Raw genomic sequence first — 18104 nt, 5'->3', positions numbered from 1 at the left:
GCCGGCGTGCGGGCTCGATGGCCGGTGCTGAGGGCTGCAGCCAAGCAGTCGCCCGCCTGACCGAGCATCAGGGTAAGACTTCATGGAGGACCGCATGCGCGTCCACAACAACCCCCGCACCACAGCCCCGCCAGCCGCCAGCAACATGCGGTATGCGGTAGGGACAGGCCTGGGGGTACGGGGTGGGGCCCCGAAGCTCTGCTGGGGGGGTGGGACAGCAGGACAGGGGTCTCTTGGTGGTCCCTGGGTGAGGCAGCCAGGATGGTGTCACTGGTTTATATTCAAATGTCATCATGTTTATTTGATAGAAAACATTGTAGTGAGTTGAGTCAGTTGTAGACGAGTCTAGACAAAACAGGTGTGCAGGATGAGGATGCAGTGACACAGGCCAGCTGAAGATGTTCACAGTTCACCCCAAGGAGTTTCTGTTTAGGAAGAAGTAATGATTCAGCAGCAGGACTATCCAGAAGAGTTAGGCTCTGCATCAAAAACAAAGGTATGAACAGCAATAGAGGGGCAGAAGGGGATCTCCGGTGTCAAGGAAGAATCTTTTCTTGTCATAACCAAAACTATTTGCACTTGAAAATTTTTGCTGGAAAGGGTTAAACAAAACTGAAGAAAATGCAGAAAAGTGGATGTTTGATGTTTAGTCCACCTTACCACGACAGGAAAATGTGACCAGTGAGCAGCTAAAGGATGAGTACTCCCAGGAAGGCTTGGAAACATGCACATACTGGGATGAGTATGTTGATGACAAAGAGTGCCATTTGCTTGAGTGGGTTTGAAGGCAAAATGGCAGATGTGGGGGCATAACATTGCATGTGAAGAATCTTGTGAAAGACACTGCACCCAGGTTTTGTACTCAGGAAGAGGAAAACCAGGAAAAATTTTGAATAAAGGTATGCATATAGAAATATGGTTAGAAAAGATTAAAGGCCTTAGGTAGAAAACAGTGTCAGCAGCCAGTGGAGTTATTGTAAGATCCACATAGTACGTAAGAGTGAACTGAAATGTACAAACACCCATAAACTTTGGCAGTAAAACACAGGATCTTTTACATAAGACATAAAACTAGGTATTTTAATGATAGAAGAAACTTGATGAAAACCAGTCATGACTGGAAGACAAATGCCAAAAATCATTCATGTTCAGGAATCAGAAGTTTTGTTAGCAGTGGCAGACTGCAAAGAAGTAAGAGGTAATAGAATGAGTTACTGCCCAAACATTGGCATGTTTACCCCATGAATATGCCTTTGTAGTGCTCTGATGTGTGTTTAAGGCTTTACCATAGGAGGAGTAAGTATTTGTTTCCAGAGGTTCTCTTAAAAATACTTAAAATATTTATACATCTGAACCTACAGTAGCTGTGCATTTTTACTTTGAATTAATTTTTTATAGCAAATAGAAATCCTTAATGACCCGTTTAATAACTAAAAAAAATTTCATGTTTAATTGTGACAGTAATTTCTTACCTGAAGATGAAAGTGCATTTGAGACATATTTTCAGTTGCTAGCAAGTGCTCTTACAAAGTTAATTTTCAACAGTGAAGGGGGAAAAAACTCGTCTACTGAAACCAGTTCATATTTCTGTGCTGCAACAGGAGAAGTCAGTGAAAATAAAACACAGGTACTTGCCTAAATAAGAGAAAGTATTTCTTTATGAAACTTCAGCATATGATACCTATATGTATTTTATTGCCTGACTAGTTTTATCTGATTGTTTAAAATCCAGTTATAACTTAACAATGCACACCTATTTCACCTTTCATGTTTTGCAGAATCGGGATGCAGCTTTGGCAAGGACTGCAAGGACATGGGCAAATAAATGCATTTTTAAACGTAATGTATACTTCAGTGGGGAACATCAGTGCCATCCTAATTTCGTATCTATTGGAGAGAATATTTGGGTTAGAAGTCATCAAGCATTCTGTGTTGCTGATGCCATTAAAATGTGGTACAATGAGGTCAGTCTGTGTTTTCGCAATGCAAAAACATACCAAGCCTAGTGGTCATTACACTTGGATAACAGTTACCTTCGGTAAAATGTCCTGTATAGTGCCTACCAGATGAATCAGTGGGAGCTGTAAATAATATAGTTGTAGATATGGTTTGTAGTGACTGGCAGCTTGCTGTCTTTTGTAATCTGAAGCAGTGGCTGTACTGCCAGTTACACCTGGACTGGTTCACCTCTTTGACTTGTATAATAATCCATTCTTCTTGTCCACAATATTGGCCTCACTGAAAGCTTCATTCCTTGTTTTATGATATCAGCACAACATAATCTTTATAAAATAATTGAGTTCTCTAGCTGCGAAGCCATCCAGTTCAGAATTCTGTAAGTTTGGAGATGCTTTTTGAAATAATCACAGTAACTGCAGAATGTCTGTGGGTACTCCTTAGTAGAAATGTTAACAGAAGAAGAAAATCTAGCCAAAGTAAATTGTATCCTTTACAAATCTTGTAAAAGAAGGAAGGGAGGAAAGAGTGCATCAACAACAAAAGAGGTAACTTATGTTGTATTTCTGATTTCTCAGTGGTAATTCTGACAAACTTCTGATGAGAAAGTAAAACTTTTCTTTGAACACTGAATATTTTAAATGGATTTATTCATTCCTGTGCTTAAAAAATAAGCTGTGCAGTAGGTCTAGTTTCATCTATGAGCAAGCACAATATTTCACTGACAGAACAATCATTTTAATGTCAAGTTGATCTTATCTAGTAAAAATGACTCTCTAGTTTCTTATCTCAGTATTCAGAGATGCTTAGACTGCTCTCTGTGCAAATTACAGATTAAAATACTGTGCAGTATACTTACAGTGAACCTGTTACGGGACACAACCGTAGCTGCGAGATTCTTTTTAAGTAGACTTTGGATTGTGAAATGAAAATACATAAAGTTACCAGAATGATTTACAGAGCATTTTCTGTTTGTGTCTTTTTGTACCTTCTTACATCTTTTCTCACTTCCCCTCAAGTATTAATTCTTGTTTCCTGCCCCTGGTTCTGCCTTTAATAAACTCAAAAGCAAGGCTGGAAGATTTAAGTTTTGCTGTTAATAAAAAGTGGTAAATCTTTAGAAGATTAGAACTAGACAGTATGTTAGGAAAGTATTTTTCATTATTTCTCTGGAACAATAAATGGTAAAAGGTTACGTAGCAAGGTAGTTCCTAGCGTTTTAAAATTTGCTGTTCAGCCTTGTGTACATAGAATCCTGGAGGTTTTTTCACATTTCTCTCGGAGTGATGTTCACTAAAATGTTAATGTATTTCAGGCAGAATTACAAACAAATCTAATCATTGGGAATAAAAAAGTTGAGTACATGGGTTAAAGACCAATGAACATGTAAAAGTACATATGTCATCAAAATTTATAATCAAAGACCATGAATGATCCAGGAGCCATCATGGTCATGAAGGCTCAGACACAAAATTGAAAATGGGTAGAATTTGCAATTATGCATAAATGGGTAAGTTGTGTAGACCTGCTAAGGGAACCACAACACAGAAATCTCAAAATGGTGGAAATCTCAAAAAATATGTGAAGCTGTTACATAAAGGCCCCTGAAGTTAAGGCTTAGTCCTTAATCCAGGATTCAGATAACACCATATTAAATGTTAAGATCCTTTCTGAAGAAAGTTTATGCCTGTTGAACATATCTGCTTCTTGAAGTTATAGTTGAAGAGATGGAATTTTTGGGGATGTTCAAATCAGTTTGTCAGCCTGAAGCCTGTACTCTTCATACTGGGGAGATCCTGAGAGTAATACACGGTGTCGTTTTAAGTTTTCCAGAAGTGCAATGTACAATCATCCAGATGTTCTAGGCATATAGTTACACTTTTTTACCTGAATTCAGTACAGTTGGGTTACCCATACGTGGGTGGTGTAGAAAAACTCTCCCAAGCAAAAGCACATGTTCAAACTGTAAGTGATAGTAAACCATCTTCTTTTAAGTATGGCAGATAACACTCTTAGTCTGAAAATATGCAGTGCTAAAGCTTTCAGACTTAAGTTTACAGTTGTAATCAGCCAGCCCACTTCTAGGACACAGGAGAAGCCCTTCTTGCAGACCTGAGTTATGAATGTTGAACGAATATTAGTTGTAAATAGTGGTAGTTGCCACTAATTTCCCTTTTGTTCCATGGAATTTACCCCTGGATCATAAAGTCAGTGAGTGAATCATACTGAAATTGTCTGTAGAAGATTATGGAAACTTGCAAGATAGGTCACTTCATCTCGAGGGGTGAATATTTACAAGTTCGTCTTCAAAAACTTGCTTACAGCAATTTTTTTAAATGTGTAAAAAGATCAGATGTTGAAAAATGAAAATAACATGTAAGATCTCTGAAAATAATGGAAACTGTCTAGATATTAGACTAGGCTACTGTTCAGTGTAGTTTTTAGTTTATTTTAAAACTTTCTTTTCAGGTAGTTTGGGATGATCGATATAAAATAGGCTTTGCTGTTACGTAAGGAAGTTGCAGGAATACGAAATGCAGCAGGTTTTGTTTACAGCTGTTCACCAAGGTAAATTGCTGGTTTAAATGTTTAAAAAAACTGAGACAATTGTAATGACAGCTGAAAGTAAATTGGGTTATTTATTTATTTATTGGTAGTTTTGTGAATGCAGTCAGAGAAAACAATGGTTGTCCAATTCAGTTATCAAGAGAGCCATGAGCATTAGAAGATGTACTTGCTTAGTTTTTTAATCTACTAACTTTACTGATAAACCTCATTCTGTCAATCCTAAACAAACAAATCCCAAATATGGCTCACTGATTTCTTTTTCATATGCAACAGAAGAAATGAGAAAGTTGCTGTAGGCAACTGCTGTCAGAGCTGGAATCACCTCTTGCAGTTTTATACCATTTTTTGATTGCACTTTACCTTTTTACACTGTTGGGGTTTTTTTTCCCCTTAGAAAGGATAGAAATAATAGAACAGTTGTTAGATCAGTTGTTTTTCCTTTCTGTTTAACTAAGTAAAATAAAATTACATTATCATTTTTTGCCTATTTAATAGTTGTGATTATACCAGATGTTATTTAAGTATTAGAAAACAGTAAATGATCAATGCAAGAAAAAGCTAACTGCAACATGTGATTTTACATTTAAATTGATATTCTGAAAAAACATAGGCCCCAGATGGTGCTGTTCCCAAAGGAGAAATTTGAAAACACAGAAGCAGATAGTTTTTAAATACTATATTTTGTCTTGTAGTGATGCACAGTCCATAATCAAGCACACGCATATGCAGTCTGTCATTTTTAAAACAGATGTAGCTCGTGAGCTTGCACAACAACTTTTTTTTTTCTTCTGGCAAACCTGGGCCATTAGTAGGGAGTTCAATTAGCATGAACTAAAAAATTAATTCAGCCATGCCCATCTCTCTTCCTGTATCACAAAACTGGACTTGCACTTGGAATTGTTATTTTGAAACTTTCTGGGGTATGGAACGTTGTTGTTGTTCTCTTATTAAAATCTGAACTAAAATGTTTCCAGTTGCCAGTGCAGAATAATGATGGCATCAACAGTGGTCTGTAAAGCCTTGTCACTTGAGACTTTTCTAATCTGTTAACAACATACTATGTTGGTTTGCTGTGCTGTTCTGCACATCCTGGAGAACTGATAGCTCAGCCAAATAGCTGTCTAAGATGAGGTCTAACATGCCATTGTTCTTCTGTCCACTGCTTGATATCAAGAACACCGATCTCTACATCAGCACAGAAACAATTGAGGTAGAGCAGGCAGACCATCTTCTCCCTTCGTAAACTGTCTGGAAAAATAAGTAAACCTTAACCTTGCCACCAGTCATCACCACACTCCAGATACTGGAACAAGACTTTTTCAGCTTGACCTTTATGACTCCTTCTTGAGGTTTGGACCCTTAGTGCTCAGATACCCTGATATATAGCATTTTCTTTTCAGAGTTGAGGATGCACCAAATTAAGGATCACCTTGCCAAAATTACTTTATTCAGTGTAGCAGGTTTACACTGTAGACCTTTTCTGAAGGTATGCTGCTGGGACCATCCATGTCTGAGATGCCCAGAGCATCCTTCCCCCTGTTTAAAGAGAAGCATACAATACTTCAGAACATCCCCTGTCCTGTCATCATTCTTGTACTCAAAAGTTAGCTGCCCCATCCTTGCTACCAGGATCTGTTTGTTAATGCTATTCTTCTCATCTCTTCTACCTACCTTCCTCTTGGTAGGTCAGTCTTCATCTATTATGTCCAAGAAACCTTTGGCTCTAAGACAACCCTCAAGATGGTCCTTAGTATTCTGTTTGGAGGGTAGCAGAATCTTAGAAATGCCCTTGAAAGGGTCTTGTAGGATGTCACATAGCTTACTGGACATTCTTCTCAACCATCCTAGAGAGCTTTTCCAGCTAGTAGTTTTCTTTTACCTAGTTGTTTTCATTTACCTAGTTTCTATTTTAGCTCTTCATTTTCTGCACCATAGGCAGAAATTCCAAACTAGAAAAACTAAAGGCTTTCTCACATCTCACTCTCATTTCTAATAATCATTGCTAAAGGCAAAAGGTGTAAACAACCTGGCAAATCCTGAAGGGAAGACTACCTAGATACTGTGGTGATTTATCACTTTAGAAGATCAGTTGCAGCTGCCAAATTACTAAGTGTATACATTATGTGAATACAGTGTGCTGTGACATTTACATCATGTCAGAAAACTCTTGACATCTGGCAGCTGAAGTGCTAAGGCTTGGACAATAGGCCCAAGCTGGAGTTGACCTATAGATGAATCCTGTATATTTTATAACTAATAATCATTGTGCTAACAGGTATTATACTAATTTATAACAAACCACCTATTCTGATGTAAAAGGTGGAGGTATTGAAGCCTGAGCAACAGGCCCCGAGCCGAAGCTGCAAACTTAATATGTAGTCATTAACAAAATATGTATGCTCATTAATGAAAGATGTAGCTTAGATATCATATACTCATTACTGGTGATGGATGCAATGAAAACATGTCTATCCTGAATGTATCTTTCTTCTTCTCGGTGTAGGGATAAGTTAACAAAGCCGTGAAGCCAGCTGTCCAGCCTTGGGACAGACGTATGGCCTTGTTTTAAAAAGAACATAAATAAATGAGATAAGGAGGGAACCTCCCTTAGCTTCTCCCTTGAGCCCTGGCCAGGCTCTGGGGGAATCTAATGAAAGAGTGAAACCAGATGTTCCGCTCAAAACAAAGGTGCCAGTTATTCTGGCTTGCTGGTTTTTAGTATACAAGGCTGGACCCACTCACAGCAACTTTGGAAGCCTCACCTACGGGTGGACACACCACATAGGATTTCCCACTTTCTGGGACAGGCTCTCCAAACCCTCCCTGTAACCCGGGCTCCCCAGACACTGCAGGTCTGGATGATGGTAACGTATGCAAATGGTGATGGATCTTTCTTAATCACTATTCTCTTTCTCAGGTAGTAATGATCTGATGCATTACCCTGTATTTTCCTATTTGTTTAAGCTCACTGTTCTGTCTTTTCTTTCTGTATGTTTTCTGTATTATTCTGTTACATTATTTAGTTATTTTAGGTAAAATATACCTGCTCTTTTCACTCTGGTGTCTGAGTTTAATTAGTATCCCTAATCAGTAAAACAGCAGCTGCTGGAGTCTTTACAACAGACTTCTTCACAACACTGCTGGGTGAAGGCAAGCTGTCAATTTGAACTGGATTCAGTGGATCCAGTGAATCACTGGTGTCTCAGGTTGAGCACTAGTGGTTTTTAGGTGCCAGGTAGAGTTTGCACTGACCAGCCCCATGGAGACATACCATAGGACCTCTGAGAGTTCCAGCCTGTTACAAAATTAATGAATATTCACATATTTATTATGCTTAAGTCTTTTTGAAATCACATAGTTTCCACTCCATACTGTGAAGGAAGTCTCTGTTGAGACACTTAAAAATGCCTTCTTAGACACTAGCATGCAGCATCTCTGCTTCCTATTCCAAAACCTTTTCTAATTATTTTCATGTTTAAAGTTTGTTCATTCCCTTTGTCTATCACAGGAGGAGATGGTGATTAATCGTACATTGACTTCAAGGGAAACTAGTTTAATACATGCAAATCAGATATCCCAGCTGAAAGTCTTCATCTTCACATTCAATTTTCTCTCACACATTTGGAAATTGTATGTCAAAATTACCAGGATGGCTGTATTACAAAGTGATTAGAAATATCAAATACCATCACAGATAGATGGACTGTAGATGTCATTGAGAAGATTTTTCAGTTCAGTTCAGCCTGTTTCTCTTTTCTGTGCTTCCATTTTATTGCTCTTTAGGAACCTTTATTTTAAGTCTACTTTAGCAGAAGGGGAAACCTGTCCTGATTTTGGAGGTGTAAGTTTCCGCTTACTTCAGAGCAAAGGACTTTATAACTGCTTTCTGTTTGTGAGTTGATGGTGACACATTCAGGTTTTACAGAATCAGAACAGCTGTATTTACAGTTTCAGATTAGGATTTGTAGTGGTTGAGGTTATCCCAGCACTGTTAGTAAGATACATTTAAACAGCAAGATACCTTATTTCATATTCCTCAGTCTGTCTTACAGGTAGTACCTGTGATTCTTAAGTGCTGTCAATCCGAATACTGTCATTTCACCTTTTCACATCAAAAGTTGATTCATTGAGGTCCTGGATATTGGCAGGGACATGATATTCCTGTTTCCTGTTCGACACATCATGGCATCCTCAGAACAAGAGATGCCACATCCTTCAACAGATGTGGAAAAACTACCTCCTTGTCCCAATTTCACAAGCCTCTCAGTTCTTCCGTTAGAAGAAATTACAATCTGTGATATTTCTGTGTTTCTGGAAGAACAAATAGCATCTCATTATCTTTTTGTTACTGTACATTTCCATGCATATGACCTTCCAGGTCTCCAGTAGCTCTTTGGAAAGGTGACATCCAGTCCCCAATAGGTGTCTGTATCTGCCATTTTTAGGGTTCAGTTTCTCCTGAAGAAGCTGTGGGAATTACATTATTAGAGACCTCAGTGGCTAGTCAGTAAAGTGATAAATGAAAATTGCTGTGTAAATAGGAAGTGAAACACATGAGAGAAAAGGCGGTCACCTATAAAACCATGGAAAATGTCAACTCAATACTCACTAGCTGTCAGAAGCAAATTAAACTAGTAATTATCAAATTAAATGATTACTCCTAAAGAGCAAAACATAAAACACAGCAGTGTGATTTTTTTATGGAGACAGCCTTCTAGTTTCTGTGGCCTAAACCAGAAATAAAAGTGATATCAAAGCCTGTATTATAGTCTCCCATATATTTTATTTCATTTAAGTAGCATAGTCTTCAGAAGCCACCTGAAGTTCCTCATGAGAGTGACTTTTTTTCTCTCTGGAGAAGTTAATTTGTGCCTTGTTTCACATTCCTTGCACTTTCTCAGTGGGGCAGCACTCTACAACCTAAGTGTTAGCTAATCTGTAGATAAAGAGATAGAATTACTTACCTGTAAGGACAAAATAGGGCTTCTTGGAGAAAAAGGCAAGACATTTCATGTCTGTGGATCTGTGGCTGAGAGTTCTACCAGTCTTTCTCAAAGAAAATTTCACAGTGGATTGTGAACTGTGAAGTAATAGCTTAATTATCACTTACAGTGGAAGCCTTTGATACCAAGACAGACGTGCTGAGTTGCAGTTTAGGCAATACCTGTAGCTTCTTTGTACCGAATTCCTGCAACTGAAACATGCACAGTCACCAAGTAGGTCTGCTTTCACACCCATATGAGGCATTATGTTCTTGCCAGAGCTTTATCTTTTTGATGGATGCAGCATAGACTGCATACTGTGTTTCCCATTACCTAGTATAGTATAGGCAGACAGGATGATGGTATCTGCATTATCATTTTCAGCAGTTACATGTATAAGGAGCCTTTCTGAGAATGTGCAGTGGTAAGTACTGCAGGCAGATCTTTATACTTAAACACTTCAGCTTGGCTTGGTACTTAAGTATGTAAGGATTCCACTGTCTTCACTAAGACTGCATACTTCTTGGACAATTGCATTTTGTGTAACGATGCTCACAAGATTTTTTGCTAAAACGTTGGTTTTAAGCTATTTGGGAGTGTGTCACCTTTAAAATTTTCCACTCTAAAATCCTTGTTTTACCTCAGTTAAAACCAAACTCCATCCAGAACATTCTGGTTTAGTAGTTTATATGCCATTGTTAAATTTGAATAAAAAGCCTGAGTATTTTCTCATAATAATAGCTTTTTTAGGATTCTTTTCTTTCACAGGGATAGAACAATGAAAATTTTAAAAAGGAAAATTATTCTGATGTTTTTAATGAATTGTCAGCAATTTACTGTCTTTTCAGTGTATTTACTTCAACAGATGTTTTGTTTTAACAAGTGATTTAAAATTATGTATTAAACTTTTCTTTTTCCTTTGTGGTGGCAATTTTCCAAGATGACTGTACATAGAAGGAAAATCCTACAGTAATTGTGCAAAAGGGAACACCTGTGAAAATAAATTGTGTAGTAAGTACAAACAAATGTAAAATGTAGTATGTAAAAGGAAATAATACAACCACCTACTTGATAAAGAATGTTGCAAGCTTTCTTTTACTCCTTGATGGTACTCACTCAGGTCTAATTCACTCCTAAGGCCATTTACATTCAGGAAACAGTTTATGTTTTATGGAATCTGGGTCTCTGTGATCATTATGATGTCTTTGATTATAGACAGGTATAATTCATGATTGTAGTTAAATGTATTACTGTTTTTATTGCGCTCTGATACTCTGCTGACTTCATTAATCATACTAAAGAAATCATCATCTGGCTACATACTTTTCACGTAGCATTTAGCAGCAACTCTTGAGTAGTTCAGAAACTGCAAAGCTACTAATCAGTTGTATTTAGACTAAAACACTTAAATCGTAGTTACTGAGTCTGTTGAGACTTTGCACATCCGCAGCAAAATTACACTCAAGCATTGGTATAGCTGATGCTTACACACTGGAAGCAGTCACAGTAACTGTGGGAGAGTCATTCTGGGTCTGTAATTCATGATAGAGTTATAAAAGAAATAATTCACAGAGGCATATTGTCTTTCTAACCTGATTATGTCTGTGGGAAAAGGGACTGCATACTGATTTAATTCTCTAGCTGTAAAGTATTTTCCCCATGACAAACAGGATTCATTCCTTAAACTAGGTAGTTCTTTTAACTCCTTTCTTGTAAAAAAAAATAATAATAATTGGAGTCATGAATTGCTAAATATGCATCATGTTTTGGTGGAGTGAAACATCCAGAGACATGTCATCTCTTTTCAGGAAGCTCTAAACCTGACAAATTCCACCTGCTGGGAACTTACAACTAGAAGTTGCCTGTGGCTCAAGTTAGGACATATGTTTTTAAGTTTTCATAAACGGGGGGTAAGGCTTGTGGTTTCTGTTTAACAGCTAGTTATTATATTAGCTCAATATATATGTTAGGATAACTTTAAAAATATTCAGCAGTCATGTAGGTCTTAATTTTTAGGTAGCAAACACCTCTGAAAAAGAGATGCAAGGAATACCAGGTTATACCTGATCCCAGGATTAGGCCTCACTTAGGAAATAGTCTGTGTCCCATTCTCATCCATAAAAGTGTATTTGATAGTATTGACTAGCTCATATGTATATTCTGAATATTAAACAGTATTTATTATTTTGAGAAAGACAAAGGAGAGAGGGTTCAAACTGAAATTAAAGGAGACTATATAATACATCCTTTTCCCCCATCCATGTCACTGTTACAAACAATAGTAGCTTTATGGAGACATTAATGTTATGCAGTATTGGGTTTAGTTTTTATGAAAACATTTTAGCTTTTGTTTTATTTCTAAGGTTTATCAATGGGAATTCTCAAGAGTTTTTCAAATTCTATTGATTCTAAATCTGATGAGTTTATTTTAGCTAGCTAGTAAAGATTTGAGGAGAGAGAAATCATGTCTGGCTGGTAAAACATGGATTTTTTTCCCTTTTTCCAGGAAATCCAGGGCATGATAAAATTATCTGTACGTATTACAATTTTACACTGCTACTTATTTTCCTCAGTTACTTCACATATACATACTCCAAATAAATCTTACGTTTATATGCTTATTTATAGCTTATTCAAGATGGCACCCTCCCTTGAAGTTCAGTATTATATGCAATAAGGTTTGTATCAGTCTTGTAGTTTTGAGAGAATCACTGATGTTTCTTTCTTCTGTAGCTGTTTATTTTATCAAAAAACACTTCACAAACATGCATATGTCCACCTAACTGGATTTGAAACACATACTGTCTTCTGAAGAAACTTGCTAATGAATTAAGCAAAAAAGTCATACTGACATGACTATAAAGACAACTTTCTCTGACAGTAATTTTGTTGCTATTATTTTATGCTTCTTAGAGAAGGCTAACTTGCCGAAAGAAGTTAAATTTTATGTGGGTAAAACCCATATTGTGAAAATATTAAGCTAAAGATGGTATCTCATGAGGTTTGGAGCCTTATTTTTAAACACCAAATTTCCTGAAACTGTGACATACTCTATTCCTGGAATTCAAAGAGAAAAGTATGTGTCAATTAACAACTGTTACAATTCATACTAAGCCAATATTATAATTCATAATTGTTTAATTTAGATGTTGAGACAAAGCATCACAGTATGTACTCAGTCCTGTTTCCCAGAGTGACAGAATGTTCTGACTAAAATGAATAAAGTAAGAAAATTTTATAGACAGATAGTTCTTGAGAAGTCTTGATATTTGTGAAGTTAGTACAACTTGATATTTGTAAGGTAATGCATTTATTGTTCTTCATTTAAAGTGTGATGATTTAGATTCATTGTCAAGTATTTTGTTCCTAAATCCTTCTAAACCTTGTGATTAATTTTAACTTTTTTTATTCCTTGTTTTAACATGTACCATTACTTAGCATAGTATATTTTCCTGGTTTGTAAGTGTTCTAAAGTTTTATTAATAAATTTTATTTTATCCTGAAACTTGCTTAAGTCCATTTAATCAACACAGATTTTACTTTTCTATATCCAAGACATGAAGTCTTTCATCAGTACGCTTTTATTTCACCTTCTCCAAAAGACAGGTGAAACCTATACAAGAATCTGAACCTATTTTTCTTACCAGTATAGCAAACTAGATTTTTTCATGGTTATATCTTAGTCTTGTCTGGTGAATGTCAATATGACTGTATGAAAGTTCATTATTATTAGGTAATGTTTCACCATTATTGTAAAATGAACAAATGAAAAAAACCCCACATAGTCAAATTCTGCTAGCTTCTTAATGTTCAGAACCAAATTGAGCTTAAAGGGAGCTTCCATGAGTTCAGCTTTAGGAACAGTCTCAAAGAAAATAAACTAGATTTTATTGTAGATGAATTTAAAATTACTCATGTGCTAGCTATTCTGCAAGGTTTTTATTCTAAAATTACTAAAATACAGAACAGACTTTTCTAATACAAGTTTTATTATTTAAAACTTGGATTACATTCTTGAATCTAGAAGCCTAATATTATATACCTAAAACCATAAATAGGTGGCTTCTACACAGAAAACTGTGCAATATGAAAGTTCTTGAGTAGTGGCTGTTCCCACTGATTTACTTAGAAGTCACTGATATTCACCATCTCTGAAGATAGAATCATTATTTAGATACTGTATTGGGGTTGAAAAGCTTACTTCAGAGCTAAATATCGGATGTCTGTAAGGAAAAAAAGTTTCCTCGGTACCTGAAATACAAAATCTGGTACTACAATGAAGTTCTTTCAAATTTTGAAGTGTTAATATTTCATAGTTTTAGGATGCTGCTTTTTTACAAACACACACACACCCACACACCCATTTACATTAAAACATAAATTTTCCTACTTGCAGCTGTGACATAGCCCAGAAGAAATTTGCATCTAACACAGTAATTCCTATCCCTGAAAGTAATTGTCCTTGTCATTCAGTAACTCCATTACAGTTAGGACTGTAACACACTATGCCTTGAAGAGAAAGCAGTTGAGAAAGAGCTCTGCAGTCTCTCAGAGCTTTAGAAAAACCTTGGTTCCTACTGGTCATATTTATGCCTGGTACCTTCTGGCCATATTTCTGCCCAGCTGATAGTAGGCCTTTCATCTGAAACACAGTTCAAGTATTTTTCCTGAACTAAGCAGTGTGGAATTTGCAACACGGAATGATGTGCAGATAGTGATGCCATCAGATCCTGTTTCAGTAAATGAAGTAGACAGTTTTCTATCCATGAGAATATTTTTTTCATTCTGCTTTCTTGAACTTGTGATACTAGTTTTCTGTCCTCAGTGCTGCTTCTTGTGGTGTCCACAAAAAATGCATATAGTTTGCCCTGGTCCCTAATTTGGTGTCTTTGGGAGGAAAATCTATGAATAGCTGAGAGCATAGTTCACTCCAGGATGCCCCTTTTAAAAATAGCATAGATGTGGACTGTAATGGCTTGCTCTATCTTCCCTCAGGAGATTCCCAAGTAGTATTGTATAATATTCCAGTAGTATTGTAGCGGTTCTTGAGCTTTCACACTTCCATATGGATGCTATGCACCAACCACTTCTGGTGTTATGCTGTGAAAAGAGGCTTAGGATGGACAGCAGAAAGCTTTCTCATTTTTCAAATGCCTTGAGTTTAAAAAGAAAGAAATGTAACAAATGATAGTAATTTAAGTTCAAGAATATAAATCACGTATGAAGGGCAGGGAAGATAACCAGCAATCCTGCCCAGCTAGGCATATACTTGTACTCTATAACAAGCTTCCTGTATCTATGTTGTTGAGATCATGCTAAATCCTTCATCCTGCACAACCTGCTGAAGCTTTGGCTCCATCAAGGAATCACATAATCACAGAACAGTTGCGGTTGGAAGAGACCTCTCGAAGTCATCTTGTCCAACGCCCCTGCTCAAGCAGGACCACTTAGACCTGGTTGCACAGGACCATGTCCAGACAGCTTCTGAGTATCTCCAAGGATGGAGACTCCACAACCTCTCTGGGCAACTTGTGCCGGTCCTTGGTCACCCTCACAGTAAAAAAGTGTTTGCTGATGTTCAGAGGCAACCTCTTGTGTTTCAGTTTGTGCCCATTGCCTCTGGGCGCTACTGAAAAGAGGCTGGCTCTTGTCATCTCTACACCCTCCCTTCGGGTATTTCTATGGCTCAGAGACTGCTGTCATCCACGGCATTATCACTGCCTATCCATCTTTCTTCAGCGGAGCTATCATCAAAGGGAGGAGCCAGCCCTCAGTGAGTGCTTCACACTTCCCTTATCCTTTGATGGAGGGGAGTGAAACAGGCTGTCCTTGAGGGGCAAAGTAGATGTGATAAAGGGCCACCTTGACTGACGGGGAGAGAACACCTAGCGACCTCTTGTGCCTTGGTCGGTACTTCGTTGAGAGAAGGCAGCAAGCAGCGCAGTGTGATTTTGCTCAGTTAGGCCAAGGGGCATAGTTGCACTAAGCAGCACTGCACAAATTCCCCTAACCAAAACTACAGTATAACTACCTGCAGTCCAACCACATACTGATTGCCTGCCCTATGAATTGTGAGGCTGTTTACAGCCTCATTACTGCAAAATAATTTCAAGGTTTTTTAGCTTTTGATAAACACAAAATAGTTCATTAAAATATAATACTTGCAGAAATCCAGTACCAGAACCATCCTTTCATAAATTATTAAAATGATTAAAATCTGTTTCTGCCCTGAGGTGAGATTGTGTGATAAGATTAGCAATGCACGTCAGAATATTAATTTATTCATAGGTCTGGTAGGCCAATTGATCTTGCAGCTGCCTTATCCCGTGGACAGAACAAGGAAACCCAGCAGATCCACCCCTGTTTGTGCAGCTGAACCTAGTAAATCAAGGACAAACAGATTCTCTCCCCAACACAAGTAACAGTACTTTGTGGGGAAATTGATGATTTGAGGCCAAAATTAAATGTATTTGTACAAATTCACAAGCATCTTGGATAGTCTCTAATCCACCAGCCTTTACTCCTCTGACTGAATTATGTGTTAGGGAAAAACTAAGAATCTGAAGTCGTATTCTTCCAGCTATTTTAAACTGAAAGCAAGTGAGAAGTGAGAAAAGAGGATATAAACAAGAGGATTTTTTTTCAAAATCATTTGTCTGTTCAGCTTCCTGCCCATACCCAGCTCATTGTGCTAAATTTCACTTGAGAACTATGCAGGGACAGGCAATGCTTGTATTGTCCAGACAAATATAATGTGATATGCAAATCACAAAGCTTACTTTTCATCTGGTTTACAAGATCTACGGATTAATGCTAGCAAGGGATTATTACCCTCTTTTTGTGAAAACCGTTTACAAATCCTTGAGGGCAGGCTGGATTTTGGCTTTAAGTATAGACAGAATCACTAGATGGAGCCAGAGTAATCTCTGCAGGAAAGCATTTTATAACCTAGACTATCCTGGATATGTCAAAATGTACTACTTCACGAAGATCTCAGTTCAGTTTCCAAGCACAGAATTCCAAATGCATGTTTATACAAGATTGCTGCACTGCTAAATTAATGGTACAGTTTTAGTGTGGTGAAAATTTCTGTGCAGATTGCATGTTAAGGTAATGTAATCATGGTTTTACATTAAGTCTAGCTGGCAAAGTCTTTAGATTCTCATAGACTGCATGGGCATTATTAGAAAAGAGAAAACATACTTTCTAGTTTCGAGTTAATATTTAGTTGGAGAAAGAATAATTGGCAGTAAACTGAACTCAGCTGGCCCTGGTTTAGAAAAGAGGTGAGATGATTTTCAAAGGAACAAAGCAGTGGACAAGCCTTCTGTGTTCAATTTAGAAGCAGTGGAGAGGGTCATTCACCATAATGATCTAAACCGTCATAATTTGATCAAATGACCTCTCCATTACCTCGTGTTCCACACACACCCCATACTGCCAGCAGCACCTGGATGGTACCTTGTGGGCTTCAGGAGTGCACATGGTGGATTGGAGAGTCCTTGTAGCCCAGAAGCAAGCAGCTGACAGGAGAGACCAACCTCTGTCCCCTGGTAGGACAGAAGGTAATTGCACCCACAGGAAGAAACCTCCTTCTCAAGATCTCATTCACCATCCCAGCCTGACCAGCAGTCACCAATACTAGTAAGAGGCCACCCTCCTGCGCATTTTAAAATGTGCCACCACAGCTGAGGGCCCTGACATCTTTTTCAATGCCCACACACATTTTCTGGGATAGAGCATGACAGCAGGAGAGAACAGAAACTTCATCTGTTAGACAAGGGACCTTGGCACTGTTAATGGCACACCGGGAGGCAGAATCAGCAGGGGGATCTAGTGAATCATAGAATCATAGAATGGTTTGGGTTGGAAGGGACCTTGAAGATTATCTAATTCCACTCCCCCTGCCATGGGCAGGGACACTTTCCACCAGCCCAGGTTGCTCAAAGCCCCGTCCAACCTGGCCTTGAACACTGCCAGGGAGGGGGCAGCCACAGCTTCCCTGGGCAACCTGTGCCAGTGCCTCACCACCCTCAGAGTAAAGAATTTCTTCCTTATATCTAATTAAAATCTATCCCCTTTCAGTTGAAAACTGTTACCCCTCATCCTATTGCTACACTCCCTGATAAAGAGTCCCTCCCCATCTTTTCTGTAGGCTCCATTTATGTACTGGAAGGCTGCTATAAGGTCTCCCTGGAGCCTTCTCTTCTCCAGACTGAACAACCCCAATTCTCTCAGCCTGTCCTCATGAGGGAGGTGCTCCAGACCTCTGATCATCCTCTGGACTCTCCAACAGGTCCGCATCCTTATGTTGGGGCTCTCAGAGCTGGACATGGTACTCCAGGTGGCTGTAGGTAAATGTAAATGTAGGTGAGGTCATGACCACTGCATACATGTTTTGGAGGCAAATGGAGCCACAGCCAACCACTGACAGAGGAACAGGTAAAGTGATTAGAACTAAAAGCCAGTGTCTGGGCTTCAAGTGTGACTACTGCCTTGGACTGGGGTTGTGCCAGGGTGGGTGCTTCACCTCCTACTTCCCTTTATTTGCCAAGGGAGGTGGGAGTTTGATATGATTCATAGTGCCTCATGCATCTT

The sequence above is a fragment of the Athene cunicularia genome, assembly GCF_003259725.1.
Source record: "Athene cunicularia isolate RWA chromosome 1 unlocalized genomic scaffold, athCun1 chr1_part2, whole genome shotgun sequence".
NCBI lineage: Eukaryota > Metazoa > Chordata > Aves > Strigiformes > Strigidae > Athene > Athene cunicularia.
This window is presented reverse-complemented; position numbering follows the sequence as displayed.